This window comes from Pongo pygmaeus, chromosome 1, assembly GCF_028885625.2.
Source record: "Pongo pygmaeus isolate AG05252 chromosome 1, NHGRI_mPonPyg2-v2.0_pri, whole genome shotgun sequence".
NCBI lineage: Eukaryota > Metazoa > Chordata > Mammalia > Primates > Hominidae > Pongo > Pongo pygmaeus.
The window spans coordinates 148,621,668-148,627,667 of record NC_072373.2 but is presented as its reverse complement, the minus strand read 5'-3'; the positions used below and the strand labels follow the sequence as shown (position 1 = coordinate 148,627,667).

The following is a 6,000-nucleotide window of genomic DNA, read 5'->3' as shown; positions in this document are numbered from 1 at the left end:
CCAGTAATGAAACAGAACCAAGACACAGTCCCCAGACTGCCTGCATCAAAAGCTTACACTTTTTTGCTTTTGTGTTTATGTGCAAAGATTTTAGGTTTTTAGGAAGGCAAGAAGAGGAAGTTCTAAACCAATTGGTTCTAAATCAATTAATTCCCTTGACTGAATCTTTAATTTGGAAAAGACTCCTAACCTGGAAGAGGAAATGTTTCTAAAATACAGCTGCATATCAATGTCTTTGAAGGACAGCTCTATAGACAACAACCAAGATCAGAGAGCCACGGCAATGGGGCCATCCTCTAAAGTTTATTTTAGCTTATTTCTCCCCCCTTCCTGTCATCTTCTGTGAATCTTCACAACCCAGTGGAGTAAACGGCAGGTGTGAACTGTTGAGACACAGGCTCCCACAATGGAGCATTACTGAGGGTCGGGAGTAATCCAGTCAAATCAAGCTGAAGGACGAAAGTGTGAGATAAGATCCAAAAATAACGAAGTAAAAGCAGAAAGGTCCTTTGGGGTTTCTATGCACTTAAAGTGGAGACACGGAATTTCTGTAGGTTGGGGAGATTTGTCTGGAGGCTTAGTTTGTATAGCAATCTGTTTTTACCTAGGTGGTATGGTTGTTTTGGATTGCATTGTATGTTTGTTTAGAGTATATATTTATTGGAGGTGACTTGGGGAAAGGCTCTCAGAAGGCTCTCAGAGATTGTGTGGGGTCGTTACAGCCGCAGAAAGAAACCTCTAGGCTCTTCCACTGATTAGGTTGCATAGTTTGAATGAATTAAAACAGTCCAATGCAACTGAAAAGGAGGATTCACTCATTCAGGCCCTTGTGCCTTGCAGTGCTGAACTGAATTTGGTACTTAATAAAGTTTCTGGGGGTGCAAAATGGTTATCCCATTTCTAAATCTAAACAAGTCAAAATGTTTTTTCAACTTTGGGGGTTTCAGAAAACCCACAACACATTTTTTGCACAGATTTTCCTTCCAAACGCTAGAATATTGAGAGGAAAATTCAATCCATATGTTTCAGACTCACTTACAGTTGTATCAAAATCTTGTATTGCAATTGACATTTGATGTTCATGAAGTTTTCTGAATGCTTCTTATTTGCCTTTAACTCAAGAACATAAAGTTGATTTGTCAAGCTTATAAGTACCAAAAACCCCAAAATATTAAATTTGAGTTGAAGACAACAAATTTAAAATTCTGCATCAGGCATTAAATTTAATAAAGCTTTTGTCTTACCGTCTCTACAGTGTTGTGTACTTGCAGATAGGCATATGCCTGATGACGTGGAGTACAAAGACACAGTATACTTTTGATATTGACATGGTGAGGAGAAAGTGAAATGATAGAAGAATAAGGACACATATTTTTTATTTTGGTATTTCTCCGTGATTTAAATATTAACAGCATATTGTTTATAATTTAATGCAAAAAATATGTGCACTGACAGCCTATATCTAATTTTCTTCTTCCATCCTTCAACAATCTCCGTTTAGTTTCTGGTTGGTACTTGGCAGCTCTTCATTTCCTGCCAGTGTGCAGGCAATGATGTACCTTCTGTTCAGTGGGTCCTTCCACATCACCACAAAGACAAGATAACACTGAGAGGAGGAAAGGCAAGAGGAAAAATAAATCATTTAAACTGAAGCATCAGTGTCTTTGGGATGGTTGTATAAAAGAATCTGCATTTGTTGCTCTTAATGCCATTTTAGAGGTTTCTAAAATGATTATGTCCCTTTGTTCAAAGCTAATAATGTGGTTCTGCCTTTGCTTAGAACATGATAATGGTGCTTTCCCATCAGAATCAGCTCAGAGAGGAGAATCATGTTCCTAAAGAGCCAGGAACCTCAGGAAAAAAAAAAAGTCTTCTGTTAGCACAAAATAAATAATAGTGTTCTGACATTTATTTATGACAGTGTCTATATAGACAGTATAGTAGTGGGTCATTCACTTTGCTATGTGACTTGTATATGTGGGCTCTTTTATAGTTTTCATTATTCTTGTTTTCAGTGTTTCTTCCCTTAGAACAAAAATGATGTATGTTTATTGTGGAAAATAAGAAAATGTTCGTAACTAAAAGAAGAAAATATTTCTGAAGCCTCACTTTCTAAAGATAACTGCTATTTACATTTATCATATGTCCCTTCATTGTATTTTATACATAAACCTTCATGCACTGTATTTTTTATAAATATGAGATTATACAGCACATACTGTCAGTGGCAATATAGAGCAATAGAAGATTATGCTGTATGTTTTTAACTCTTCTTTTCTTCTTTTTTGATATGCTACATTTTAGATGGCTGTATATAGTTCATTGTTTGAACAAAATATTAAATCAAATATTCAAATATAATTATTCAAATGACTGCATGGTATTCCATTGTCAGAATGAACTATTTGATCATCAAAATATTCAAATATAATTATTCAAATTTAATAATTCAAAATTTTAACTTTCAGGCTGTCCTAATACGCTGGTTACATAAACAATACTTGAAAATAAGATCTTTCCTTCAAATCTTTGCCAGTGTGAATAATTTTTTCCTTAGAATAAATGCTCATAAGTGAAATAACTAGTCAACATTTTAAGGCTTTTGAAATATGTTTACAAAAATAGCATGCACTTTACTTTTTTTATTTTTTCAGAATGACAATAGGTATATGCCTCTGCTTCTATGACCTACACTTGATCCTTGTCAGGGTAATTGCAAGTGGTCCAGAAGGTTGGGAATGTAGAATACGGTGGGTGGCCAAGAAAGACAATTATGCTGAAGAGTACAAAGTGACTCAAATGCACGCCTTGTTCCAAGATTCTTTGTTATTTAGATTCCTGCATTTTCTTCCTGCATCTTACTCAACACCCCCATCACTCCTGCAAAGTATTACCTGACTTTTAGAGTCTATAGTAAGAGCCCCACATGTTTTCCATGAATAAGGCTAGTTTTATAGTGAGCTCTGATCATCTGACAAAATAATATTTAATTGTAAGAAATGTTTTCAATAATCATGAAAATTCTTGTAAGTCTAACATGGGCCAACTTCTATTTGGGAATGTAATCATGTGTGAAGTCCCTGTGGAGTAAATTGGAATAATGTGAGTAACTAGGGAATGCAATCATTCTATCCCTAGTTAGGAGATGGATGAGACAGGAAAGCTAAGTGGAAAAGTGTATAGACCCTGTGGGAAAAGATCTGAGTTTACACCCAACCCCTCCATTCACTAACTTTATGACTTCAAGCAAATGACTCGAGCTGCCAAAGTTTCATGTCCCCCTCTGTCGGGTGCTTATATGCTCTACATGCCATCTCACTGGTGCAGACACACTAACTTGCATACAGTGGGTGGTTAATAAATAGTAAATACTTTAGCTGTTTTTAGACAGAGAAGATACAAGGTACTCACTGAAGGCTATTTTAAATGCCTTTAGCCCATTTCAGCCAGAGGTCATATTGATTAAGAATCATGTTCTGCTACAAGTAACAACAAAAAAAGAGTAGCTTAAACTAATAATTCTTATTTTCTTCACCTACATAATTCCACATCCAGAGGTGGACCTTGTTAGTGGTTATTGGTTTAAGAATGTCAAAACCAGCCGGGCACGGTGGCTCACGCCTGTAATCCCAGCACTTTGGGAGGCCGAAGTGGGCAGATTACAAGGTCCAGAGTTCCAGACCAGCCTGACCAACATGGTGAAACCCCGTCTCTACTAAAAATACAAAAATTAGCCGGGCATGGTGGTGCACACCTGTAGTCCCAGCTACTTGGTAGGCTGAGGCGCTTGAACCCAGGAGGTGGAGGTTGTAGTGAGCGGAGGTCATGCCACCGCACTCCAGCCTGGGCGACAGAGCGAGACTCCCTCTAAAAAAAAAGAATGTCAAAACCACGATGCTTCGGATTAATGTATCGTTTCCTCTCAGCTACCAACATGTGGCTGCTGCCACTGCTTTTGTCCACTGCTTTAGCCCCATGTCCCCATTTCAGGAAAGGAGAAAGAGGAAGTGATCAGGAGGGAGAGGAAGCACCCAGGTGAGAAATGCAGAGCAGACTGTGAATATCTCATTGGTGACTGCCACCCCTCACTGCAAGGAAGAGATGAAGAGCTGGGCACTTGCTTTTCTAAAGAAAACCAGAGTTACATTCCGTCTGCCAAAGATGCCTTTTTCCTTTCTCTGACCATACGTCTTTCTCTTGTTTGCTTCCTGTTCGAGACAGAGTAGGCTCAGCTAGCATAGTTAGAGGGGTGTTGCAAATCCCACCCAATAATTCTCATCCACCAGTTTCTGTGAATGCCTAAAATTTCAGCATCAGTGAATTAAGCTACCACCCACTATATGTTAAAATGCATATATCTCTGGGAGGAAAGTTAGCACCTTGCTTCATTTCCATACTTAACACCTTAGATAACCAATAAATGCATTGATTAAATTCCCTTAAAGAGAAAATTAATTGAGACTAGGTTTTTAGCGAGGAAGGATGGAGAGTTCAGTTCTGCGTGACAGGCGCTAGCCAGGCAGGCAGGAGTAGGAACACATGAAAGGAAATAAAGAGCAGGAAGGGCAGCGTGAAGCTGCAGAGAGGCAGTAGAGGCTGTTAGCAAATATTAGATAAGCACCTCAGAAACAAACACCACCTTTCACAGTGTGTCCTGGGAGTAGATCCGATTGCTCTTTTCTCTTTAGTCCTCATCATGTCTGATCACATACAAAACTCTATATTAATACACATCCAACACTCCAAACCACAAAATAGATAACTAGCCCAACCTGTGCCTGATATTCTGTTAGACCTCACTTCAAGCTTCACATTTTGTAAAGCCCAATGTAGTTTCACTCAGGAGCCACTATCCAGAGAAATGGGAATTGTTGGCTATGCAGGCTACTTCTCAGGTGAGAGTCTTCTGACTTGCTGTTAAGATAGTGGAAAGAGATGTTCATCCTCAACATTTGATAAGACAGACAGTGTAGCATTATTGTTCAGCTCATGATTTCTAAAGACAAACTGTGGCTTCAAATTCACAGTGACTATGGGAGAGGTATTTAACTTCTCTGTGCCTCAGTTTCTTCATCTGTAAAGTGACCATAATAATGGTATTTAGGCTTGGCGTGGTGGAGGAGGTTGCAGTGAGCTGAGATCGTGCGACTGCACTCCAGCCTAAGTAACAGAGTGAGACGCTGTCTCAAAAAAAAAAGGTATTTATCTCTTTAGTTTGTTGTGAAGATTAAATGAGGTATATAACAAGAGCTGAGAACTGTGCCTGGAACACAGAAGTGTTTGCTTTATTAAGTTTAAAGCATTATTTTTTTCTGTCTCAGATCTTTTCCATGGATACTAATAATCATATCTTATATATCTATAGTTTTCTACAATTTCCAAAGCATTTCCCTATGCGTTTACTCATTTCAGGGAGGTGGGTCATTTTTATTAGGCCCATTTTACAGATGGGTGAATGGAGTCACAGAGATTATGCTTATGTCCAAGGTCACATGGATAGTAACAAGGCAGAGACCTAAACCCAGATATTTGAAGACAAATTCAATGAACTTTCTGTTATGCCACATTGACATATTTGGAAGCAAAAGTTTTGAAATCATGGCAAAATGAACACATCTCACAGTTGATTCTGTTTATGTGTATTCCTGATTCCCAAAAGCTGAGTCTACCTATGGGTATTATCCAGTATACTTGCCTGGGTAGGTGTAAGAAGTGTTTGACTTCCTGACTCATATGTAATTTCTGTACTATTCCAAAAGGATCACAATTTATTCCATTAGTATTGAATGACCCAGTAATTATACTTCTAGGAACATACCCAAGAAAAGAATCTTTAGCAGTGAAAGAAAAAAAAATAGTTGTATAACAAAAGATACTAATTTAGAGTTATATATAATAGCCAAAGAAGCAACAAATAATCTAAATATATTTGGCATAGGATCAGTTAAGTAAACTCTCATACATCAACTTAATGAAATAGTGATAATGATAATAACTATT

At 37.9% G+C, this 6,000-nt stretch overlaps 1 long non-coding RNA gene across 1 annotated transcript; it reads right to left on the bottom strand.

Annotated features, from left to right (window-relative positions):
* Positions 1 to 284: 284 nt before the first annotated feature.
* LOC129043390 (uncharacterized) lies at positions 285 to 1,606 on the bottom strand. The gene is made up of 3 exons (XR_008504453.1): positions 1,245 to 1,606; positions 1,040 to 1,116; positions 285 to 449 (listed from the first exon to the last, which is right to left on the bottom strand). It is a non-coding gene; the product is annotated as an uncharacterized LOC129043390 (long non-coding RNA).
* Positions 1,607 to 6,000: the final 4,394 nt, after the last annotated feature.